Source organism: Microcebus murinus, chromosome 2 (assembly GCF_040939455.1).
Source record: "Microcebus murinus isolate Inina chromosome 2, M.murinus_Inina_mat1.0, whole genome shotgun sequence".
Classification (NCBI taxonomy): domain Eukaryota; kingdom Metazoa; phylum Chordata; class Mammalia; order Primates; family Cheirogaleidae; genus Microcebus; species Microcebus murinus.
Genome location: NC_134105.1, coordinates 102,402,126 through 102,415,808, shown reverse-complemented (window position 1 = coordinate 102,415,808; position 13,683 = coordinate 102,402,126). Strand labels below are relative to the sequence as shown.

Sequence of the window (13,683 nt, the reverse complement as noted above, 5' to 3'; positions counted from 1 at the left end):
GGAGGGGGAGAAATCGTCGAGGCCCGCGCCGGAAGTGAGCAGTCGCTGCCCCTGCCCTCCGCCAATAGCGGCTTCCGCGGTGGCGCCGAGTCTCCAAGGAGTAGGAAGACCACGGCTGACAGGCCTTTTCTCCGACTGCCAATTGCCTTGAAGAGAAAAGAGCCCGGTCTGATGGATACCCAGCATGCCCAATCGCATCCCGATTTTGCTCTTGGGGGGCGGGACGACCGACACCCGGTTGGGTGGGAGTCCAAGGCGATGAGGAAGGAGAGAGGCTGCGCCTGCGTACACCGGTGCGCATGCGCGATGTCGCCCTCTGCTCTCTACCTCCTTCTAGAACTTCGTTGGGTGCTGGAACTGAGGCGCTCTCGCTGGGTGGCTCTGGGAGACACGAAGCTTAGCCACGAATTGGCAATGCAGGGAGAGGGAGCGGAGCCCTAACCCTTAAACAATCAGAGCAAGCGCCATCAGATGGTATGGAGCCAGCCCCCAGGGCTAAAAGTGCATCACCTGTGTGTGCTCACGCAAGAGCAGTTATCAGCCAGACTTTGCAAAAAAGTGCTTTGACCCACTTGTGCAAAACAGATCATTAGAATCATTCCAGCACTAGCTGTAGCAAAAATTCGCTGAATGATGGAATCGTCTTCATCTTTGAGTATTGGAGACTGACCCATGTCACTGAAGTCATTGTACTCTCACCCATAATCCATTGTAGAACGTTCTAAAGTGTTGTGAACGCATTGTAGCCTTGAATGCCTGTGAATCCATTTTTACTTATTGGTTCCTCACTTGTGCATCTCAATAGCATTTTCCGTTTTTTTCAGGAGTACTGTAGGATTCTCTTATACAGATCCAAAGACAGATCATATTTCACTATTTTTAATACCTGCTTTAAAAAGAATTATTACCCAGGCGTGGTGGCACGTGCCTGTAGTCCCAGCTATTTGGGAAGCTGAGTGAGGAGGATCACTTGAGCCCAGGAATTTAGGGTTACTGTGAGCTATGATGAGGCCACTGCTCTCTAGCCTGGGCAACAGAGCAGGAGACCCTGTCTCAGTAAATAAATAAATAAATTAACACCCCTGCTTGTTTTACTTTCTGTAAAATGGACATAAGAGGACCTACCTGTCAGCTTTGAGAGGATTATGTGAACTAATGGATATGAGATCACTATAGAGAAACTATATAGAGTTACTACTGCTCTACAGCTACAGCCAGTCCTATTTATTTTTTTTATTTGTAATGACTTTTAACATTTTGACTAGATATGCTTTTATTGAAATGCTGTGGGCTGGGCGTGGTGGCTCACGCCTGTAATCCTAGCACTCTGGGAGGCTCAGGCGGGTGGATCGCTCAAGGTCAGGAGTTAGAAACCAGCCTGAGCAAGAGCAAGACCCCGTCTCTACTAAAAAAAAAAAAAAAATAGAAAGAAATTAATTGGCAAACTAAATACGAAATATAGAAAAAATTAGCTGGGCATAGTGGCTCAGGAGGCTGAGGCAGAAGGATTGTTTGAGCCCAGGAGTTTGAGGTTGCTGTGAGCTAGGTTGATGCCACGGCACTCTAGCCAGGCAACACAGTGAGATTCTGTCTCAAAAGAAAGAAAGAAAGAAGGAAGGAAGGAAGAAAGGAAGGAAGGAAGGAAGGAAGGAAGGAAGGAAGGAAGGAAGGAAGGAAGGAAGGAAGGAAGTGCTGTGGATGCTCCTTTAAGTTGGCTCACTCATTGATTTCTTTACAATCTATATTAGCTGTAATACCTTGGCAAGTAATTTTTTACTTTCTGTATGTTAATTATCTATAAAATAATAGGTGGACTGACTAATCTCTAACATTCCAGCACTGGAAGTCTGTATTTCTATTGAATATTCTTTGGATTCCATCTAGGTGAAAAGCACTACATTAGCCTCTGAAGAATACAAACTTAAGTCACCATTACCGCATCAGTAGAAGCAAGTATATAGGTTGGAAAAAAGAAAAGCAAGGTGTAGAACGCTGTGTCTACATTATGCTTCCATTTGTGTATGGGTTTTTAAAAGCAGGAGCTGAGAAATGTATATAAATGTATTTGTATCCAGAGATATATAGTCTATTTCTGGAAGCATACGCAAAACCCCTATAATACTGGTTGTTTCTGGGCAGGGGACTGGATGGCTGGGACATGGGGTAGAAGAGAGACTTACATTTTACCGTGTGTGTTTTGACAATTTTTAAATTAAGCACCATGTAAATGTAGTGCTTATTTTTAAGAAATCTGACATAAAAATATTTTGATAGGAAAACTTATTTACCATTCTCTAGTAGCTTACGTATGGGTCAGGGTATATGCTACAGTTCTTATATACATATTAATAAAGTGACAGCTTACATCTATCAAAGGTTTGCTACATGCCAGGCAACAGTCCAAATTCTTTACATGTTGTAATTCATAATATACCTTGAGTTAAGTATTATTTTATTTTTATTTTTATTTTTGAGACACAGTCTCACCTTGGTGCCCAGGCTAGAGTGAGTGCCATGGCATCAGCCTGGCTCACAGCAACCTCAAACTCCTGGGTTCAAGTGATCCTCCTGTCTCAGCCTCCCGAGTAGCTGGGACTACAGGCATGTGCCACCATGCCTGGCTCATTTTTTCTATATATATTAGTTGGCCAATTAATTTCTTGCTATTTATAGTAGAGACGGGGGTCTCACTCTTGCTCAGGCTGGTTTCGAACTCCTGACCTTGAGCGATCCACCCGCCTCAGCCTCCCAGAGAGCTAGGATTACAGGCGTGAGCCTCCGCGCCCCGCCGAGTTAAGTATTATTATCTTTCACACTTTCCAGATGAAGAAACTGAGGCACAGAGAAGTTCAATAATTTGTTTAGGTCATATGCCTTGGGAAATGTCAGAGCCAGGATCTGAACCCAAAGGGCCCGGCCCCAGAACATGCACACTTTGCCCCCTACGTCATACTGCCTTTTTGTTAATACAAAGTAGAAAATGGAGTGGTGATTTGAGAAATTTTAACTTTTCAAAAATAAAAGCATGTTTGCTGTAATTAACTCCAAAAAGCTGATAACACCTTTCTCTAACTCAGCACCTAGCCCTGTAATGTAATACGTGCTAAATCTTAAATAATCTACGAAATTATTAATTAAAGTGAATAGGCATTTGAAAATGGTCAATTCACTGATTCATTATTAGAAAAGCTTCTGGAAGCTCTGCATTGTCCTCCCATTGCTTCATCTGTGTCAGTGTTAGCATTTGCCCCCAGCAACACAAGAGCAGAAGCTTGTTTTTGACTTTCATCCTTTTTTCTCCCAGATTCAATCAGTCAATAAAGACCTTTTGACATTTTTCTTAGAAACACCTCTGGAGGCCGGGCGTGGTGGCTCACGCCTATAACCCTAGCACTCTGGGAGGCCAAGGCGGGAGGATCCCTCGAGGTCAGGAACCATGTCTGAGCAAGAGTGAGACCCATCTCTACTAAAAAATAGAAATTAGCTGGACAACTAAAAATATATATAAAAAATTAGCTGGTGGGACTACAAACTAGTTCAGCCTCTGTGGAAAGCAATATGGAGATACCTTAAAGCAATACAAGTAGATCTACCACTTGATCCAGCAATTCCACTACTGAGCATCTACCCAAAAGATCAAAAATCACTTTATGAAAAAGACACCTGCACTCGAATGTTTATAGCAGCACAATTCATAATTGCAAAGTTGTGGAAACAACCCAAATGCCCATCAATTCGTGAGTGGATTAATAAAATGTGGTATATGTATACCATGGAGTAATATTCAGCTTTAAGAAACAATGGTGATATAGCACCTCTTGTATTTTCCTGGATAGAACTGGAACCCATTCTACTAAGTGAAGTATCTCAAGAATGGAAAAACAAGCACTACATGTACTCACCAGCAAATTAGTATTAACAGATCAACACCTAAGTGGACATATAGGAATAACATTTATCAGGTGTCGGGCAGGTGGGAGGGGGAGGAGGGGATGGGTATATACAAACACAATGAGTGAGATGTGCAACGTTTGAGGGATGGTCACGCTTGAGGCTCTGACTCAAGGGGGGGGCATGGGCAATGTATGTAACCTTAACACTTGTACCCCCATAATACGCTAAAAAAAAAAAAAAAAAATTAGCCAGGCATGGTGGCACATGCCTGTAGTCCCAGCTAGTTGGGAGGCTGAGGCAAGAGGATTGCTTGAGCCCAGGAGTTTGAGCTTGCTATGAGCTAGGCTGAAACCACAGCACTCTAGCCTAGGCAACAGAGTGAGACTCTGTCTCAAAAACACACAAAAAAACCCCAAACATCTCTGGAATTTGTTCCTTCCTTCTGGCCAATGCTATGTATTATATGTATATACATGAATATCTGTCTCTTTAGGGATTGATTACATGGATTCCAATCCATTCAAAATCCTGCTACTTTTCTAATTTTCTTGAACTACCCTCTCAGAAACCTTCTGAATTCTCCAAAATCCTTCATAATCTTATCTGATCCGCACCTACCTAATCAACATATTCTCCCATGACTTTTTTTTTTTAACTTTTAGGTTATTCTATATATATATATATATTTTTTTTGAGACAGAGTCTCGCTTTGTTGCCTAGGCTAGAGTGAGTGCCATGGCGTCAGCCTAGCTCACAGCAACCTCAAACTCCTGGGCTCAAGCGATCCTACTGCCTCAGCCTCCCAAGTAGCTGGGACTACAGGCATTCGCCACCATGCCCGGCTAATTTTTTTTATATATATTAGTTGGCCAATTAGTTTCTTTCTATTTATAGTAGAGACGGGGTCTCGCTCTTGGTCAGGCTGGTTTCGAACTCCCGACCTCGAGCAATCCACCCGCCTCAGCCTCCCAGAGAGCTAGGATTACAGGCGTGAGCCACCGCGCCCGGCTATATTTTAAAACAAATGGTTTAGGTAATAAAAATTCATTATTACAATTCCAACATTAATGTATAAATGAACCCTCTTTCCCCCACCCTGTCCTCCCCATCCAATCTCACTTCTCCTGAGTTATCAGCATCACTAATTTGTTGTATATCCTTCTCTACTTTTTCAAATATTTATGAAGACATATCCACAGTTTTTTGCTTTGCTTGTTTATTTCATTTAGTTTTTTAACAAAAACAAGATTATGTCCTACATATTCTGCTTCTTGCTTTTTAAAATAAACATTATATCCTGGCCAAATTTTTTCAAAATTAAAACATGGAGATCTGGCCTGGCACAGTGGCTCATGCCTGTAAATCCTAGCACTCTGGGAGGCCAAGGCAGGCAGATTGCTCGAGGTCAGGAGTTCGAAACCAGCCTGAGCAAGAGCAAGACCCCCGTCTCTACTATAAAGAGAAAGAAATTAATTGGCCAACTAAAATATATATATAGAAAAAATTAGCCAGGCATGGTGGTGCATGCCTGTAGTCCCAGCTATTCAGGAGGCTGAGGCAGGAGGATCGCTTGGGCTCAGGAGTTGGAGGTTGCTGTGAGCTAGGCTGACGCCACGGCACTCACTCTAGCCTAGGCAACAAAGTGAGACTCTGTCTCAAAATAAATAAATGAATAAGTAAATAAAACATGGAGATCTGCTTCATTCTATTTGACAGCCTCATAAATGTCCCCTCTTCTCCTCTGGAGAACTTTAAGTCTTCCCTGATCCTGTCCCCATCTAACTGATCTCCAGAATAAAGGACCTTCTACCTTGCATAGAAGGCAATTGGGGTTATAAATCACAACCCACCCTGCCTAGAAAGCAGTGGGGGTTACAAATAGCAAGGTAGGAGGGTGTTACAGTTATCATTAATAAGAATCATAATAATAAGACCCTAAAATCAAGAAAAACAAAAGGATTCACAATTTTGCAGAAAGTTTTTCCATCAAAGAAAAACAACCCAACTCAATGATCCTGAATGGGTTTTGGGTTGTGACAATGAAGGAATTTCCCTACTTCAGATAGAATAATGGCTTAATGAAAAGGATTGGGGTGAAGACTAGAAAGGCATGCTTATCATACCTATAGGAAACATAAGGCTAAGACTGCCAATTAATAGACTGGATTACCAGATTACATAGAAAAAGTTCTTGATGGAATAAAAGAATGAACTAAACATAGTAAGATATTAATAATGATAAATGTGCTTATTTATATACTTTGGTCTTATTCTAGAATGTATTTAAAGCAAATAAGATAAATAAGAGTTCTTGTCATTAATTTTTAAAAATTAGTGACAGGGCTAGGCAAAGACTTCTTTTCATTTTCTTTTTTTGGAGATGGGGTCTCACCCACGCTAGAGTGCAGTGGCACCATGATAGCTCACTGTCCCCTCAAACTTCTGGGCCTCAATTGATCTGCCTATCTCAGCCTTTTGAGTAGCTAGGAATACAGGTGTGTACCACCACACCTGGCTAATTTTTTAAAAAATTTTTTGTAGCGGTGGAGTCTCATTACGTTGTTCAGGTTGGTCTTCAACTCCTGGCCTCAAGCAATTCTCCTGCCTTGGCCTCCCAAAGTGCTGGCATTATTACAAAATTACTCAGCTATGGTGGTACACACCTATAGTCCCAGCCACTCAGGAGGCTGAGGCAGGAGGATTGTTTGAGACCAGGAGTTCAAGGCTGCAGTGAGCTATGATTGTGCCACTGCACTCCAGCTTGACTGACAGAGCAAGACCCTGTTTCTAAAAACAAAAACAAAACAAAAAAAGCAATTCCATTTACAATATCATCTAAAAAGCAAAAAGCTAGGATTAAATTTTAACATGGAAGTGAAAGACTTGTATGTACACTGAAAACTACAAAATGTTGCTGAAAGAAATCAAAGAAGTCCTAAATAAATAAAGATAGCCTATGTTCATAGGTTGAAGACTTAATATTGTTAATATGTTAGTACTACCGAAAGCAATATACAGATTCAATACAATCTCTATCAAAATTCCAGCAGCCTTTTTTGCAGAAATGGAAAAGCCAATCCTGAAATTCATATGGAATTGCGAGGGTTCCTAAACACCATAACAATCTTGAAAAAGAAGAACAAGTTCAGAGGACTCACACATCCCGATTTCAAAATTTAGTATTACAAAGCTACAGTATTGAAAACAGTGTGGTACTGGCTGAGAGTCCAGTAATAAACACATACATCCGTGGCCAGTTGATATTTGACAAGGGTGCCTAGTCACTTCAAGGGGGGGAAGAACAGTCTCTTAAACAAATAGTGCTAGAATGACTGGATTTCCACATGTAAATGAATGCAATTGAACCCCCTACCTCATACTATATACAAAAAGCAACTCAAAATGAATCAACAACCCAAATATAAGAACTAAAACCATAAAACTCTTAGAAGAAAACACAAGGGTAAATCTTCATGACCTGAGATTCTGGGAGTTAGCAATAGATGCTTAGAACATAAAAAGAATTAGCAACAAAGTAAAAATCACATCATTTAGACTATCAAAATTAAAAACATTGTGTATCAAAGGACATCACTAAGAGAGTGAAAAGACAACCCACAGAATGGGAGAAAATATTTGCAAGTTATATATCTTTTTTTTTTTTTTTAAGACAGATTCTTGCTCTGTCACCCCAGCTAGAGTGCAGTGGTATCATCTTAGCTCACTGCAACCTCCAACTCCTGGGCTCAAGCAATCCTTCTGCCTCAGCCTTCCAGGTAGCTGGGACTAAAGACATGTGCCACCACACCCAGCTAATTTTTCTATGACTGGTAGAGATGGGGTCTTGTTCTTGCTCAGACTGGTCTCAAACTCCTGACCTCAAGAATCCTCCCATCTCCGCCTCCCAGAGTACTAGGATTATAGGTGTGAGCCATCACACCTGGCCACAAATCATATATCTGATGAGAGTTAATATCCAGAATATAGTACTTGCTACTAACCAAGCTGTATATTTCCTAGCCTGTGTCAAAGACTTGTGATGTGTTGTGATAGCTGGGTTTAAAGAGTGCAATATTAAAACGAAAGCCATGAATCTTTTAAGATTAGTGTGTAAAGACACACCCTGACTCTGAGTTACAGCTCAAAGTTTCAAATGGATAGCAAAAAAATAAATAAAAAATAAAAATAAATAAAAAGAATTCCTAAAATTCAACTACGTGAAAAATAAACAACCCAATTAAAAAATGGGCAAATGATTTGAACAGACATTTCTCAAAAGAAGATATACAAATGACCAATAAGCACATGAAAAGATGCTCACCATTATTACTCACTGAGGAAATGCAGGCCAGGCAAGGTGGCTCCTGCCTGTAATCCTAGCACTCTGGGAGGCCGAGGCCAGAGGATTACTTGAGCTCTCAGGAGTTCAAGACCAGCCTGAACAAGATCGAGACCCCCATCTCTACAATAAATAGAAAGAAATTAGCCAAACAACTAAAAATATATAGAAAAAATTAGCTGGGCATGGTAGTGCATGCCTGAAGTCCCAGCTACTCCAGAGGCTGAGGCAGGAGGATCACTTGAGCCTCCAGGAGTTTGGGGTGGCTGTGAGCTAGCCTGACACCATGGCACTCTAGCCCAGGCAAGAGAGTGAGACTCTGTCTCAAAAAAAAGGAAATGTGAACCAAGTATATGCTGCAACCTGGATGAACCTTGAAAACATTGTGCTGAATGAAATAAGCAAGACACAAAAGGATAAATATTGTATGACTCCAATTATGTGAAACCTCTGGAATGGTCAACTTCATAAAAACAGAAAGTAGATCAGAGGTTAGCAGGCATTGGAAGGGAAGTTGTAAGCATAATAGGTTCCTTTGCCCAATGCCCATGACAAGTCAATACACCACCACAGGCTGGGCATGGTAGCTCATTCCTGTAATCCTAGCACTCTGGGAGACTGAGGCAGGAGGATTGCTTGAGCTCAGGAGTTAGTAGCTGGGCATGGTGGCACATGCCTGTAGTCCCAGCTACTTGGGAAGCTGAGCAGAAGGATTGCTTAAACCCAGGAGTTTGAGGTTGCTGTGAGCTAGGCTGATGCCATGGCACTCTAACCCAGGCAACAGAATGAGACTCTGTCTCAAAACAAAATAAAAACACACACACAATGAGATATCACCTAACTCCAGTGAGAATGGCTTTTATCAAAAAGTCTCAAAACAACAAATGCTGGTGTGGACGCAGAGAGATAGGAACACTTATACACTTTTGGAGGGACTGCAAACTAGTATAACCTCTGTGGAAAGTAGTATGGAGATACCTCAAAGAACTAAAAGTAGATCTGCCATCTATCTAATCCAGCAATCCCACTACTGGGTATTTACCCAAAGGAAAAAAAGACATTTTACAAAAAATTCACCTGCACCCAAATGTTTAGAGCAGCACAATTCACAATTGCAAAGATGTGGAAACAACCCAAGTGTCCATAAATATATGAGTAGATTAATGAAATGTGGTATATGTATGCCTGGAGTACTACTCAGCCACAAAAAAGTGGTAAACTAATACCTTTTGTATTAACCTGGATGGAACTGGAGACCAGGTTCTAAGTGAAGTACTACAAGAATGGAAAAACAAACACATTCTAAGTGAATTATCACAAGAATGGAAAAACAAATGGAAAAAAAAAAAACACATGTAGTCACCATTAAATTGGAACTAATTGATCAACATTTATGTTCACATATGGAAATAACACTCATCAGAAATCAAGCAGGTGGGGGGAAGAGGGTAAAGGTAAATTCACACCTAATGAGTACAATAACTTTGACTCAAACTGTACAAAAGCAATTTATGTAACCAAAATGTTTGTACCCCCATTATATTCTGAAATAAATAAGTGGTAAATGTAAGTAAGGCATTCCCCTGAGTTCTGTGAGCTACTCTGGCAAATTAATTGAATTTTAAGAAGGGGTCCTAAGAACTCCAATTTATAGCTGGGCAGTCAAAAGCACAAGCCACAATATGGAGCTTGCAATTGGCATCTAAAGTGGGAGACAGTCTTGAACTGAGACCTGAACCTTCTAAGTCCAATGCTATTTCTGGGTTTGCAGAGTCAGAATCAAATTGAATTGAGGGTACACACAGCAGGCATCCACTGGAGAATCTGCTGGAGAATTGCTTGGTTGGTCAGAAATGTGTTGGTTGTGTCAGAGAGTAGGAAAAACAATTTGATTTGTCCTATATCTACTGCTCTTGCAATATTTCTGTAAGTTTGAAATGACCTCAAACTTTTAAAATTTCAAAAAGAAACCTATGAGATATCACTAAGCACTTTCTAGACTAGCTGCAGTTTAAAAGACTGACAATACTAAGTGTAGGTGGAGATGTGCTCTCATGTATTGCTGGACAGAAAGAAAAGCAGGCTAAGTACTGTAGGGTTGAAGGGAAAACCTCCCTTTCACCCTCTGAAGGCTTGCTGAAAATCAGCTCACAACAAGCAGAGAAAGAGGAGAAAAAGCATGCAGATTGTATCCATAGCAAAGGGAATTGCAGGAGAATTACTACCCAATAACCCAATGGGAGGCCGGGCGCTGTGGCTCACGCCTGTAATCCTAGCTCTTGGGAGGCCGAGGCGGGCGGATTGCTCAAGGTCAGGAGTTCAAAACCAGCCTGAGCAAGAGTGAGACCCCGTCTCTACTATAAATAGAAAGAAATTAATTGGCCAACTGATATATATATAAAAAATTAGCCGGGCATGGTGGCACATGCCTGTAGTCCCAGCTACTCGGGAGGCTGAGGCAGAAGGATCACTCAAGCCCAGGAGTTTGAGGTTGCTGTGAGCTAGGCTGATGCCATGGCACTCACTCTAGCCTGGACAACAAAGTGAGACTCTGTCTCAAAAAAAAAAAAAAAAAAAAAAAAAATAACCCAATGGGGTACAGAAAAGCTTATATACCCTTCTTCATAGGGGAGGGGAGAGATGGGAATGTAGATAATTCAATTGAGGGGCAGTAAATGATTAATTAGGGAGAAGAAATGGACCTAAGAGATAGAAATTAACTTGTAAATTATTCTCTGTGGAAGTTGAATGGTCCAGAGGCAGGTGTTATCTTGTGGAAAAACTCCCTCCAGGTGTAGTTGCATTTCTCATTCTTCAGTCTTCTTTTTTATTTTAAGAGACAGTTTCTCCTTCTTTTTTCTTTTTTTAATTAATTTATTTTTTTGAGACAGAGTCTTGCTCTGTTGCCTGGGCTAGAGTGCAGTGGCTTCAGCCTAGCTCACAGCAACTTCAAACTCCTGGGCTCAAGCGATCCTCCTGCCTCAGCCTCCCAAGTATCTGAGGCTACAGGCATGTGCCACCATGCCCGGCTAATTTTTTCTATATATTTTTAGTTGTCCAACTAATTTCTTTCTATATTTTAGTAGAGACGGTACGGTGTCTTGCTCTTGCTCAGGCTGGTCTTGAACTCCTGAGCTCAAAAGATCTACCCTCTTTGGCCTCCCAGAGTGCTAGGATTACAGGTGTGAGCCACTGTGCCCAGCCAGGTTCTCCTGTCACCAAGGCTAGAGTGCAGTGTCCAGATCATATCTCACTGTAATCTTGAGTTCCTGGGCTCAAGGGATCCTCCCACCTCAGCTTTCCAAATAGCTGGGACTATAGGGCACACATTGCCATGCCTGGCTAATTTTTCTTTTTTTTAGACATGGGTGTCTTGCTATGTTGCCCAGGCTGCTCTTGAATTCTTTTTTTTGAGACAGAGTCTTGCTTTGTTGCCCAGGCTAGAGTGAGTGCCATGGCATCAGCCTAGCTCACAGCAACCTCAAACTCCTGGGCTCAAGCAATCCTACTGCCTCAGCCTCCCGAGTAGCTGGGACTACAAGCATGCACTACCATGCCTGGATAATTTATTCGATATATATTAGTTGGCCAATTAATTTCTTTCTCTTTATAGTAGAGACAGGGGTCTCGCTCTTGCTCCGGCTGGTTTTGAACTCCTGACCTCGAGCAATCTGCCCACCTCGGCCTCCCAGATTGCTAGGATTACAGGCGTGAGCCACAGCCACAGCACCTGGCCTTGAATTCTGACCTCAAGCTATCCTGCCTCAGCCTCAGAAAGTGGTGGGGTTACAGTCATGAGCCACTGTGCCTGGCCTCCTCAGCATTCTTTTCTGCAATAGACAATGAGATTTTGGGGAGGACATAGGAAGGCGATTGTGTTTCTTTTGGAAAGAATCTTTCTTGGTCAGATAAGGAAATTCCAGAAATAATCCTTCCCTGAGTTTGTGGGGAAGGAACAAGATAAAGTTAGAGGGACCTTGATTCTGAGGCATCTTATAAGGCTGCAGCATGTTGAAGTGCCAGTCTTTGGGGTATTGTTTTCTCGGCCCCAGCATTACTTCGGTAAATTGTTAAGCAGTACCTACCAAAGCTAAACAATTGCCCACCCCATGACACAGCAATTCCACTCATAAGTATATAGCCCAGAGAAATAAGTACATATGTCCATTAAAAAGCTTTTATAAGAATGTTCACAGCAGGCCGAGCACGGTGGCTCACGCCTGTAATCCTAGCACTTTGGGAGGCCAAGGCGGGCGGATTGCTCGAGGTCAGGAGTTCAAAACCAGCCTGAGCAAGATCGAGCAAGATCACCCATCTCTACTATAAAGAGAAAGAAATTAATTGGCCAACTAATATATATAGAAAAAATTAGCTGAGCATGGTGGCGCATGCCTGTAGTCCCAGCTACTCGGGAGGCTGAGGCAGGAGGATCGCTTGAGCCCAGGAGTTTGAGGTTGCTGTGAGCTAGGCTGTTGCCACAGCACTCACTCTAGCCTGGGCAACAAAGACTCTGTCTCAAAAAAAAAAAAAAATGTTCACAGCAGCATTATTTATCATAATCAACAACTAAATACAATATAAAAGCCCATCAACAATAGAAAGGATAAATTGTAGCTATATTCATACAATGGAATACTATATAGCAGTAAAAATTACACACTCCATTACTCCCATAACATTGGATTCATCTTACAGACATAATGTTCATTGAAAGAATCCAGTTACACCAAGTACATATTATGTGATTTTACGTATATGAATTTTAAGACTATTAAACCTTATGGATGCTGGCAAGTGCCTTTAGTCCTAGCTCCTTGGCAGTAAGGATTTCAGGACCAGCCTGGGCAATATAGTGAGATGCCATCTCTCGGAAAAAAAAAAAAAAAAGGCTGTGTATGGTGGCTCATGCCTATAATCCTAGCTCTCTGGGAGGCCAAGGCAGGTAGATTGCTCAAGGTCAGGAGTTCCAAATCAGCCTGAGCAAGAGCAAGACCCCGTCTCTACTAAAAATAGAAGGAAATTAATTGGCCAACTAGAAATATATATAAAAAAAATTAGCCTGGCATGGTGGCGCGTGCCTGTAGTCCCAGCTACTGGGGAGGCTGAGGCAGAAGGATCAATTGAGTCCAGGAGTTGGAGGTTGCTGTGAGTGTACTCTAGTCTGAACAACAGAGTGAGACTCTGTCTCAAAAGAAGAAACAAACTCAAAATTCATCGATGCCAATATAAGTAAGACTAATGATTACTTCTGAGGGGTTGAGGGTTGGAGAGATAGTTACTGGGAAGGGACATGAAAAGGCCTTTGAGGTTCTGGGAACAATCCTATCTTTTTCTGGGTGATGGTTGTATGAGTGTATACATATGTAGAACTTTATTAAGCTGTACACTTCATTATATGTATATTTTACCTTGATTTTCTATTTTTTAATTTATATATATATATATATATA

General features: G+C 41.7%; 1 non-coding gene across 1 annotated transcript; it reads left to right on the top strand.

The window, feature by feature from the left end:
• The first annotated feature begins 7,878 nt into the window (after positions 1-7,878).
• LOC142869868 (small Cajal body-specific RNA 1) lies at positions 7,879-8,049 on the top strand. Its single transcript, XR_012918418.1, has one exon.
• Positions 8,050-13,683: the final 5,634 nt, after the last annotated feature.